Genomic DNA, 13,210 nt, shown 5'->3' with positions numbered 1-13,210 from the left:
TGAGCCATTAAAAACATATAAAAATAGTAAAAACAATGAAGTCCTACTGCAGTAGTGTGTCCCCTAATCCAATATGACTGGTGTGGCTATGTGAAGACACAGACACATAGGAAAAATGCTATGTGATGATAAAAACAGATTGGAGTTATGTAGCTGCAAGTGGAGGAACACCAGATTGCCAGCAAGCCACCAGAAACTAGGAGGAAGCAAGGATGGACACCCCTACAGGTTTTAGATGGAATGTGTCCCTGCAATACCTGATTTTAGACTTCTATCTTTCAGAAATATGAGAGAATAAATTTTTTTTTCAAAGTTTTTAAGTTTATTAATCTTCTTGTGAAAAATCCAAACGATGGCTGCAGGTAACGCCACTGCAGAATCTTTACTACTTCGGCTGTTATCCAATCTCCAGCTCACTGCTAGACACTTCATTTCTTTTTGCCAGCACCAACATTGGCCTTTGCAGTCCCCCTGACTTTCTTCATTCTGTTCTTGCGTTCCTTTCGCTACTTTCTTGATGTCTTTTTCTTCTCATACAGGCCATGCCTTGCAAGTCTATGTTTGGGTTCATTTTTCTTTGCGTAATCCAAGGAATCGTAAATCATGCCAAAGCCAGTTGTTTTGCCACCACCAAAGTGAGTTCTGAATCCAAATACAAAGATGACATCTGATGTGGTCTTGTACATTTTGGCTAGTTTTTCCCTAATTTCTGTCTTTGGTACTGTTGCCTTCCCAGGATGAAGGACATCAATGACCATTTGTTTCCTCTGAAGCAGTCGGTTGGTCATGAACTTCCTGGTCCGGATAGTTACTGTGTCGTTCATGATGGCGGCAGATCCTCAAGCCAATAAATTTTTTTTAAGCCACCCAATTTGTGGTTCTTTTTTTTTTTTATGGGAGCTCTAGGAAATTAATACAAGCAAGGATGGTACCTATTTTGTTCACTGCTATATCTCCAGCATCTAGCCCAGTGTCTGTCTGGCAAATAGTAAGTGCTCAATAAATATTCGTTGAATAAAAATGTGCAAAAGTGGACAGATTAGCAGTGGTGTGCTAGTAAATGTTTTAACAACTGGCTCTTGGGGAAGGGGCTGATTTATAGCATATGCTGGTTTTCATGATGTAAATACTCTCACCATGGCTGATTTCAAGCTATCAATGTGATGTCAAAATTCCTAAAAATTCAACAACGGGTTCTATTGAGCAGGTAGGAGGAGATGCAACACATTACTACTAGTGTACTGAGCCCTCATATACCTATCACCCAGCTTCAACAATTATTGACTAACGGTAAATCTTCTTGTATCTCTACCCTTACCTGTTTCTCCCCACCTATATTATTTCAAGGCAAAACAATATTTTGACAAATTAAATTTAATAAAATAAAGTTCATCAGTAATACTTTTATTTATTTTTCTTTTTATTTCAAAATATTAAGGGGCTATAAATATTTTTGTTACATGGATACACTGTATAATGTTAAAGTCAGGGCTTTCAGTGTGCTTGTCACCAGAACAGTGTGCGTTGTATCTGATATGTGAGTTTTTATCCCTCACCATCCTTCCCCCTTCTTAGTTTCCAATGTCCTTTACATCTCTTTGCGCTTATGTGTACCCATTTGTTTAGCTCCCACTTATTAGTGAGAACATGTGGTATTTCTTTTTCATTCCTGAATTACTTCACTTAGGATGATGGTCTCCAGTTCCATCCAAGTTGCTACAAATGACATTATTTCATTTCTTTTTACAGCTGAGTAGTACTCCATAATATATATATTATATTATATATTATATTATATATATTATATATAAATGTGATATATATATATATCACATTTTCTTTATCCACTCATGAATTGATGGGCATTTAGATTGATTCCATATCTTTGCAGTTGTGAATTCTGCTGCAATAATCATTCAAGTGCAGCCATCTTTTTGATAAAATGATTTCTTTTCCTTTGGGTAGGTACCCAGTAGAGGGATTACTAGATCAAAGGGCAGGTCTACTTTTAGCTCTTTGAGTAATCTCTATACTGTTTTCCACAGGGGTTTTAATAGTTTGCAGTCCCACCAACAGTGTATGAGCATACATTTTTCTCTGCATCCACAGCAGCATCTGTTTTTTGACTTTTTAATAATGATCATTCTGACAGGGATAAGATCATTGTGATCTTCATTTGAATGTCCCTGATGATTGGTGATGTTGAACATTTTTTCATATGTTTGTTGAACACTTTTTTATCTTCTTTTGAAAAAATTCTGCTCATGTCTTTTGCCCACTTTTTTTGATGGGGTTGTTTTTTTTTCTTATTGATTTGCTTGAGTTCTTTGTAGATTAGTCCTTTGTTCAATGTATAGTTTGCAAATATTTATCCCATTCTGTAGGTTGCCTGTTTACTCTGTTGGTTATATCCTTTGCTGTGCCTAAACTTTTTAATTTAATTAAGTCCCATTTATTTATTTTTGTTTTTGTTATATTTATCTTTGGGGTCTTAGTCATAAAATCTTTGCCTAAGCCTATGTCTAGAAGAGTTTTTCCTATGTTTTTTTTTTTTTTTTTCCTTTTTTTATTTTGGCATATTATGGGGGTACAGATTTTAAGGTTTCAATAAATGCCCATTTCCCCCCCTCCCCCCAAAAGTCTGAGTCTCCATCATGACCATCCCCCAGATAGTGCACATCTCACTCATTATGTATGTATATACCCGCCCCCTCCCCCCTCCCACCTGCCCAATACCCTATTACTGTAGCACCTATGTGTCCACTTAGGTGCTACTCAGTTAATATTATGTTTTTAAAAGAACATGTATGGTTTCATGTCTTTAATCATCTTGAATTAATTTTTGTATATGGCAAGAGATGGAGTCTTGTTTCATTCCTGTGCATTTTCCCACTACCATTTTCCTATTCAATTTTCCCACTACCATTTATTGAATAGTGTGTCCAGTATATGTTTTTTTCTGCTTTGTTGAAGATTGGGTGGTCATAGCTATATGGTTTTATATCTGGATTCTCTATTCTGTTCCATTGTTCTATATTTCTATTTTTATGCCAATACAATGCTGTTTTGGTTACTATAGCTTTGTAATATAATTTGAAGTCAGGTAATATTATGCCTCCAGATTTTTCTTTTTGCTTAAGATTGTTTTGGCTATTCAGGTTCTTTTTTGGTTCCAAGTGGATCTTAAGATCATTTTTTATAAATCTGTGAAATAAGATGTTGGTATTTTTTATGGGAATTGCATTGCATCTGTAAATCATTTTTGGCAGTGTGGACATTGTAATGACATTGATTCTACCAATTCACCAGCATGGGATGTTTTTCAATTTGTTTCTATTATCTATGATTTTTCTCATGAGTGTTTTGTAGTTCTTGTAGAGATCTTTCACCTCCTTTGTTAAGTATATTGTGAAATATTTTGTTTTCTTTGTAGCTATTGTAAATGATATTGAGACCTTGATTTGACTCTCAGCTTGACTGTTATTAGTATATAGAAATGCTATTGATTTGTGAACATTGATTTTGTAACCTGAGAACTTGCTGAATGTATTTATCAATTCTAGGAGTCTTTTGGTGGCGTCTTTAGGGTTTTCTACATACAAGATCATATCATTGGCAAAGAGGGCTTGTTAGACCTCATCTTTCCAGATTTGAATACCCTTTGTATTCTTCTCTTGCCTGATTGCTCTGGCCAGGACTTCCAGCACTGTGTTGAATAGAAGTGGTGACAGTGGGCATCCTCATCTTGTTCCAGTATTTAGGGAGAATACCTTCAACTTTTCCCAATTCAGTACGATGTTCACTGTGGGTTTGTCATATATGGTTTTTATAATTGTGGTACATTCCTTCTATGCCTGGTTTGTCGAGGGTTTTTTATCATGAAAAGGTGATGCATTTTATTGAATACTTTTTGTGCATCTATTGAGGTGATCATATGGTCTTTGTTTTCGCTTCTGTTTATGTGGTGAATCACATGTATTGATTCATATATGGTGAACCATCCTTGCGTGCCTAGGGATAAAGGTACTTGGTCATGGTGAATTATTTTTTTGATGTGCTGTTGAATTGAGTTTGCTAATATTTTGTTGAGGATTTTTGCAGCTATGTTCATAAAGGATATTGGTCTATAATTTTCTTTTTTTGTCGTGTCCTTTCCTGGCTTTGGTTTCAAGGTGATGCTGGATTCATAGAATGAGTTAGGGAGGATTCCCTCTTTCTCAATGTTATGTAATAATTTTTGCAGCAGGATAGGTGTCAGTTCTTCTTTGTAGGTCTGACAGAATTCAGCTGTGACCCCATCTGGTCCAGGCCTTTTTACTGTTGGGAAATTTTTATTACTGTCTGAGTCTTGCTGCTCATCACTGGTCTGTTCAGGATTTCTTTTTTTATTTCAGAATATTACAGGGGTACAAACATTTAGATTACATACATTGCCTTTGCACCACCTGAGTCAGACCTACAAACATGCCCATCCCCCAGATAAGTTCCAAAACAACAAATGTTGGTATGGATGCAGAGAGATAGGAACACTCATACACTGTTGGTGGTACTGCAAAGTAGTACAACCTCTATGAAAAGTGGTATGGAGATACTTCAAAGAACTAAAAGTAGAACTACCACTGGATCCAGCAACCCCACTACTGAGTATATACTCAAAGGATAAAAAGACATTCTATAATAAAGACATCTGCACTCGAATGTTTATAGCAGCACAATTCACAATTGCAAAGATGTGGAAACAACCCAAGTGCCCATTAATACATGACAGAATTTGTATTTCTTCCTGATTTAGGCTTGGGAGGTTGTGTGTTTCCAGGAATTTATCTATTTCCTCTAAGTTTTCTAGTTTGTGTGCATAGAGACTTTTGTAGTATTCACGGTTGATATTTTGTATTTCTGTGGTATCAGTTATAATATTTCCCTTTTCATTTTTGATTGATTTTATTGGGCATCTATTTTCAACTTTCAATTTTCTCCTTGAGAGTGGCATGTGTGGGTTGTTTCTAGTCTGCAATCTTGGCATCCAACCAATATTTTTAGTATGTGTCTCTTAAAGATAAGGACGCTTAAAAACAACCACAATACTGTTATTGCACCTAGAGTTTGATAATTTCTAAATATAATCAAATATAATGTCAGTATTCGTATGTTAGCTTGCCTTATAAATACCATTCCCCTCCTGCATTGCTTTTTTGTTTAACTCAGCATCCAAAAAAGAATACACATCATGATTATTTCCTAGGTATCTTAATTCTTTTAATCTACAGGTTGCCTCTCCATCTGTTAATTTATTGTAATTTATTTGTTCATGAGACTGGATCTTTTGTCCTGAATAGTTTCCTTCTATGTGATTTTGTTTATTTTCCATCAGGAAGTACACAGGTCTGGTTGTCTCTTTTAGAATGTTAGCCCCCCACTATTAATAATCAATACCTATGTATGCTATTAAATAATTAAGGGTCACAAAATGATGATGTTCTAATTCTATCATCCCTTCTTCATTTATTAGCTGCTATACTTCTATGTGAATAAAACTTCCTTATATCCACTCTTTGGTTACCCTGGGGTACACTGCACATAGGAAAGGCAGGGTGAATGCTTGAATTCTTCTCCTTATTTGCCATCTTTCAAAATAACAAATTGGTTTATTTGCATCCTCCAACAGTAACCAATTTTTTATTTCCTTTGGCCTCATTACTAAATTATAGATTTAAACATATTTGATAGGTTTCAATTCACTACAGCTAGTATTTTTATTGATATTGAAATTGTCCCATCTCTGACCATTGAAACATTTTAATTTGTCTTCTGATATGGTCCTACAAGTCTTTTATATCGTCCTTCCTGTATAGTATAATGAGATGTTCCAATCTTTACTTATACATTTCCTGCACAGACCTGAAATCAGCTATATATTCAAGGAGAAATGCTTCCTTTTAATGGAAAATGTTATTTGGAAACCAAAATTAGGGCACTTGGGGTGCTCATTACTACTGAGCTGGATATTGTTTCCAGATCTTTTCAGTGAACAAAGCCAGGAATTTTTTTTTTAAGATAAAATACATTATACATTCAAAGTAATACTTTTCAGTTTGATTTCAAAACAAAGTGTTAATATCATCTATTTGTTTACTTGGCTTATGTTTTTCTGGCTTATGTTTACTTGGCTTATGTTCTTCTTAAGAGAAGATAATCAAATTTATCTTCTCTTTTTGCTCTTAAATTTTGATTCATAGAAGGGATTTCCTCACTCCTAGATTATAGAGAAATTCACTCATATTTTCTAGTACTGATTTTTTTCATTTAAATCTCTGCTAAAGATAGAATTTATTGTGTTTGTGGTATGAGGAATGGGTCTGATTTTATCTTTTATCCTTATGGCTATCTAAGTATCCCAATATGATTTGTTTAAAAAGTCCATATTTTTCTCACTGATTTGAGGTACTACTTTTATTGTAAACCAAACTTGCATATGTAATTTGGTCTATTTATGGGTTTTATATTCTATTATTTGCCTGTCTTGTCATTTTATTTTAATTATAGAGATTTTATGGTGTATTTTAATATTAGATGGGGCTAGTACTCCTCCCCTGGGTTGTTATTTTTCAGAGATTTCTCACCTATTCTTACTTATTTTTTCTCCCAAATGAACTTTGTAATTATGAATTACAGTTTTTAACAAAGTGTATTTAACCATCTTGCAGGCAACCTAATATTAGTTTCCTTTATTAGAAAAAGAAGTTAGTACTTTGGGAGGCTGAGTCAGGAAGAAGATTGCTTGAGGTCAGGAGTTTTGAGGCAGCCTGGGCAACATAGTGAGACTCCATCACTACCAAAAAAAAAAAAAAAAAAAAAAAAGCCAGGCATTGTGGCATTCGCCTGTATTCCCAGATACTTAGCAGGTGGTTGAGGAAGAAGGATTGCTTGAGCCCAGGAGTTTGATGCTGTAGTGAGCTGTGATTGTGCCACTGCACTATAGCCTGGGTCACAGAGCAACACCCTGTCTCTACTAAATAAATGAATAAATAAATAGAATAAAAAAGAAAAGAAGCTAAAGTTATGACACATTTTTGGTTAAGGGGGTAAGCAAGAGTTCATTTTTAACAAATGGTTTCTATTTTTACATTGAATTCTCTGATCCATTTGGAATTTATCCTGGTTTGTGGTGTGTGGAATGTATCCAATTTTCTTTTCCATTTGGAAGACTGAAAGGCAAGGTAGGATATAGGAATGAGACCTCAAACTAATTCTGGGGATATGAGTCAACAGAATCATTGTTAAATTTCATTCACAGTAGAAACAATTGGACCTACCATCCCTATACCATCTGCTTGTTGTACCACTGATGTTTACACTCTGTATTCTATCTCCATTGATAGGAAACACAACAGGAAGCCCTGCAGTCTAGTCACTTCTCAAGGTCAAGCTGAATGTTTATTGCTAAGGTAGGAAATAAAGAAACTAAGATTCTCCTAGCTATTTTACTTTGGGGTTAGGATGTTGATTGTAGTTTTACTTTGTGGTAATACACTGGAATCTACTTTATGGAGATACTTATTAATACTGACATTGTCCCATCTCTGGACATTGGGACATTTCAATTTGGCTTCTGACTCCTTTTGACATGGTCCTACAAGTTATTGGTTTATTTGAATCTTTATTATGGAACTAAAACTATTTTTTATAGGATAACTGTTAATATGCAGAATTACACTGACAAAAATAGGACAGGCAAAATCCGACGGGAGAGAGAGGTAGGAAAGTTCAGGGCACACATAGGACACACAACCTTGTCCTAGGAGGTTCCAGTTTTTCTTAACATTTTAAGCAGAATGGTAATTCTTGCTAAAAAAGTAAAAAATACACACACACACAGAAGTTGGTCCTACCAACCAGCTGTATCAATGATAAAATACATATCATGCTCCTTGATTTTAACTACCTTAGTTTCCACCTGTGTAACTACCTTAGTTTCCCCTTCCCCAAATACTGTGTTTGAGGCACTTACCAGAGAGCTCCATCTTGAAATGACTTCTGGTCCACTTCTGTCAAAGACTAGTTGAAGATATTTGAGAGACAGCAACTAAGATGCTAAGCATATACTCCCTCAGGTTCTTTAAATACAGTTGAACATAATATCTTTGATTTTTATTGAAAAGTAGCATTATAAGTGATCACACAAAGCAATTCTGTATCTTTCAGAGAATAATTTATTGAAAATGGTTATAGTAGTCATTGTCTTTCAACTAACAACTCTTATGAGAAATGCCATCTTGAGTTTAATACCAGGAAAAAGTTTGTTTCTATGGAAGAATGAGAGTTGTTGAGACAGCAAGAACTATGGATTTTTGTTTGTTTGTTTGTTTCGCTTGGTTTGGTTGGTCTTGGCCCTCAGGATGCTCAGAAGTAAACTGACTGCTCAATTGAAGTAATTATTTCATCCCTGGTTCCTGATAAATTCTCTTTTCCTATCTCTATTAGAGATTTGGTGTATGTTATAGCTTTATTTTCATCATGTTTGGCACAAGTATCTATGCATTTTTTTACTATAAATTGTAGTAAATCCTTTCAGAAGAAAGTGGAGTATAAATAGTAAATAAATTAAAAATAAATAAATAAGTAAATAAACCAGACCTTTTGTAGGGTGAAGTGATGTTTGCTTAAGTATTTATCATATGTATTTGGTAATTGATTAAATTGCTACTCTTGACTTGGGCATCCCAAAATGTAGAAAAGTATTTTTATCCTTACTCAATTTTTACAGTATTCTATGTCTATAATGGAGCAAGGACTTTTCCTCTCTTCTTTCTCTTTATTTTTCTTCTTTTAGAGGGGGGAGGGAGTAGATGTCTTTTTAGAGAGTTTTGCCTGTTATCTCTTTCCTTATCAACTTTTCTTCAGTTATAGGAAGTTTTTCTGATGCAAGACAAACTTCTATCTTGTCAGAGGGGAATGTTGAGTATTGGTATAAGCAGCTTACATCATGTATCATCCTAATGGACCAAAGGGTTCCTGTTGTAGCAGGTGATTTTAAGCAATAAGAAATAAATAGGCAAGGCATGAGGCGGGTGAGAGCCGGGGGAGCTGGCAGTAACAGTTAGCAGGTGCAAACAGACTGAGGGGAGGAGAACTGACTACTCTAAGCATGTGTGGTTAGCAGAGTGGACTAAGTAATGGGGCTGGGCCAGAACTACAGTCACTAATGTAAGCAGGTAAAACCGTAGAAAAGAATAAACCCCGTTCACACAAAGTATTCTCATCCTTCAAAGTTCCAGCTCAAATGCAACTTTCTCTTCAGTTAAGCTTCTGGTGTCTCTCCCCCCATCCTTTCCCAAGGCAGAAATAATCTCTGCTTTGTCTGACATTGTGTAGCACATCCTTCATACTGCCTTTATGGCACTTACTGCTTTTTACTGTATTTGTGAATGTCTGCCCTTCTCTCCTGGAATGGATGTCCCTTGGCAGCAATTTGTTCACCTCAGAGGCCCAGCTCTGTTTCTGGACTGTAGAGTTAGTAATTGTTTGTTGAATAATGAATAACATGATGAGAAATAAATAGTGCAGACAGAATCCGTTCTGCCTACTCAGTGTTGATTGGTTTCTCACACTAATGGGCCTGACTGTTGGCCTACAAAAGAGTTGGATAACCTGAGACCACGATTTCTCCCATTTAAATTATCCCATAACTCAGGTTCCAATAAGGTTTCAAAACCTTTTATACTGTGTACAAAAATGGAGTTTTCTCCCTTGAAGTGGCTGAAGATCTCTTGTGCTTTGGAAGCTGTGACCCTTGTGTCTTGGTAAGCATTAGGCTTTGGAGAAGGAATATTGCTTTTTAGGCCATTGTCACACTTATTTACTAAATGGCATGCCAAGGAAAGAGTGAAATGTCCCTTTTTCCTCTAACTCCATGTTGACTTCACTTCAGCAGGGGTGACAGCTTTTGTTTTGATTAGGCTTTGCCCAAAGCTCTATTCAATGACAGCCTCCTGTCCTTCAGAAGTCGACTTTTTCTTATAATGGGACCAGTAACTTGGTCTTCCTGATTGTCATTCTCCAACTTTGTTACAAATTCTGGCTCTCTCTGTGTGTGGTGGCTCTGCTCCCCTTGAATGAGCCTAGAGTCTAGACCACACTTCTTTCCCCTTTGGTTGAAGGGCGCAGCATTCTTTTTTTATCCCTAGTGTTGCATTGCTGGAAAGGTACACAATGGAGGGGTAAGGGGGTGTAGCCTTGTGTCAGGGACTTCCTCGAGAGGCAAGTAAATGTCTCCTCACATGACATTTCTCTCCAGAGTCACTGTCTCAGGAGCAATAGTTTTTGTGTTTGTCATAACACTTCTGAAGACATTTAAAAAAAATTTCCTCACACTGAGCCAGCCAACTGCACTTTCTTGAGGGAGACAGTTGGTCATGAGTATTCCTGGCCTCTCTGCCACCAGATCTTCAAGCCTCTGGCCCTTCAGGCATTCGGACTATCTCCTTCCTCTGATTTATCAAAATTTGTTTATAGGAAAGGGTCTTATATAGGTAATTTTCTTATTTGCATTAAGGTTCAATGTCATCTTTTCCCAGGATTATTATATTGTCTCATCTCCATTTATTGAATAAATGGCTTCTTATACCATACATTTTTCCCTTAAAATTCAGGCATCAAGAAATAATTAGAGAAGGCAGCACATTGTGCAATATAAATATATACAATTTTATTTGTCAATTATCCCTCAATAAAGTTGGGAACAAAAGAAATAATTAGGGGAGAGATTGGAAGTTAGGCAGCAATTCTCTTGGTATCTTTATGGGGCGGTTAAATCATTGTATACTCCATCTAAGTGCCCAGTTAAGTAGAAGATCTAAAAACAGGAGCCAAATTTTTCTGAACCCCAGTATAATGCCCTGTATACCTCAAAAACTACCAAGTAAAAAACATAGCTTCTAGAGGCTAAAGTTCATGTTCTCTTGCAGAACATTGCCTCCACCCCCAGGAATGTCTCTATAATTTAATTGATCACTGCAAGTTGGACGTTGGTCCAAGACAAGCAAATACTACCATGTCATTGAAGTTTGGGTCACTAAGATATGTATCTTGAAATATGAAGATGGAGCAATGAAGCCAGGAGCCAAGGAATGTGGGTGGCCTCTAGATGCTGGAAAGGGCAAGGAGCTGGATTCTCCCCTAGAGTCTCCAAAAGGAATGTAGTCCTGCTGACACCTTGATTTTTTTTCTTTTAGGACTTCTAACCCCCAGAAGTGTAAGATAACAAATGTGTATTGTTTTAAGCCACTGAGTTTATGATAGTTTGTTATAGCAACCACTGAAAATAAATACAGAATACATGCCTTTGATCATTAGGCCTTGCTGTTTTGGATGCCTACAAAAAGAGAGTCTGTGGAATTAGGGGGCCATCCTAAGAAAAAACAGAAAAACATAGCCATTTGGTGGGTATAAGCCTGACCAGTACATATGTGTAATTCCGCTACATCAGTAGGGGTTATTTAGTTTTGCTTTCTACCTTGAAACATGATCAGAAGATCTTGGATCATTTTTTAAAAGCATGAGGGGATGGGGGGAGAGAAACTGACTCGAGATTCACTTTACCCCAAACTGATCCTTTGAAAATGTTAGTTACTGTGGTATCTGGTATCCATCCACTAGATGTCAGGAGAGACAATGTCAAAGCTGATTGCTTCAGCCATCTACTCAGGTAGCACTCCTGATGAAATTGAAAAGCAAACAATTGTAGAAACGATATAATAATTGATATGTCAAAGGTAGGCAAGATGCAATATATATTTCGAATCATTTGTTTTTGGAATATGTAGGTGAACATTTATACTTAGTCTGTATTCTCATGAGGCCAAAGGAAATGTTGCCAGCTCTTTTAAATAGCTTATGGTGGCCTGCAGAGAATATTCTGGGTATTCCCTAGGGTCCTGTGGTTTAACCTGTACTTTTTGCGCTTTCAAACAACACTTCACCTAGAAAGCTGCTCAGCAGCCTCCTTACCACAAGGGAATTTGCTTTATTGGTTTTGTGTGTAAGTTAGATAACTTTTGTGTCCCTTCCTTGTACCCGTTTCTGGCTGCCTTCTTAGTGTTCATGTGAGAGAAGCCACTGTGTCTTGAGTAATATTTCATTTACTTTTTTAGAAGGTTTAAGAAATTTTCCCTAGATCCTGTCTGCTTGCTGTTCTCAAACTGATCAGCATGGTTCTGATTGACTACGGTTTCCCCTTTAAGTTGCATTTCTTTCGGTTTGCTCCTGGGGCAGAATGGGTGGGTCTGGTATGGGAGCAGAAAAGGGTTAGAGCTGTTAGACTGTAATAAAGATCATAAATAACAAAGGTTAAAGTCAATGATGTCGTAAGATGACTCATGAGCATGGCACTGGGGTCAAGAGAGCAAAAAAGCAATGAGAAGCAAAAACAACAAAAAAAGGAAAGCACTTCTTGCTGAGCTGTGGTGTGTGTGTGTGTGTCTGCTGGGTTGATTACTAGGGAATAAAAGTAGTCACAGATTCTTTCATGGCATGCCTGACCACACAAATTGCCAAAGACTGCACATTGGTTATAGACACAGAGCCTGGATCAAAACATTGGGCCAGAGCTTTTAATAAGATTATGTCTATGCCCAATACAGTGGAAAGCTGAATTCTTACTGTTACATCTTTAATTCTTCTTATTACACCTCAGTGTCATTAATGCCCTAGATCTTTTTAGATAACATACTTATATTATATGCCTTCTTAAAGTACAGTATAACTTTCTAAGTTTTTTTTTTCTATTCATGAGTCTTGTCGAATGTTTCTTATTGCATATTTTGTAAGACTGTGGATTTTCTTCCCTCTTAACTTACAGATACTTTCAGATCATCTTTGTTTAACTTTAATATCTTATTATTCTATATTCAAATGAATCAGTGATCTTGCCTTTTTTCAGGAGGCTTAAATTTTCATACATTGATCCGTAGCTTTTTGAGACAAGGCTATTTTGAGTTATTATCCTTCTGCATACCTACTTGTTTTAGTGATCTTTTAACTTTTATCACTTTAAAATATTTTGTAATAAGTAATACATACACATGGTGCAAAACCCAAACAGTAAAACTAAATACATTTCTAAAAAACTCTTAAAAGTGAAAAGTTTTCCTCCTATCCCAACCCCAGCCATTCAATTTTCTTCCCTAGAGCAATAAGTATTACCAATTTCTTG

At 36.2% G+C, this 13,210-nt stretch overlaps 1 pseudogene; it reads right to left on the bottom strand.

Moving 5' to 3' along the window:
- Positions 1-299: 299 nt before the first annotated feature.
- On the bottom strand, positions 300-843 carry LOC142865950 (small ribosomal subunit protein eS24 pseudogene; annotated as a pseudogene).
- Positions 844-13,210: the final 12,367 nt, after the last annotated feature.

This window comes from Microcebus murinus, chromosome X (assembly GCF_040939455.1).
Source record: "Microcebus murinus isolate Inina chromosome X, M.murinus_Inina_mat1.0, whole genome shotgun sequence".
Taxonomy (NCBI): domain Eukaryota; kingdom Metazoa; phylum Chordata; class Mammalia; order Primates; family Cheirogaleidae; genus Microcebus; species Microcebus murinus.
Note: the sequence above shows the minus strand (reverse complement) of the source record. Positions and strands in the feature narration are given on the sequence as shown.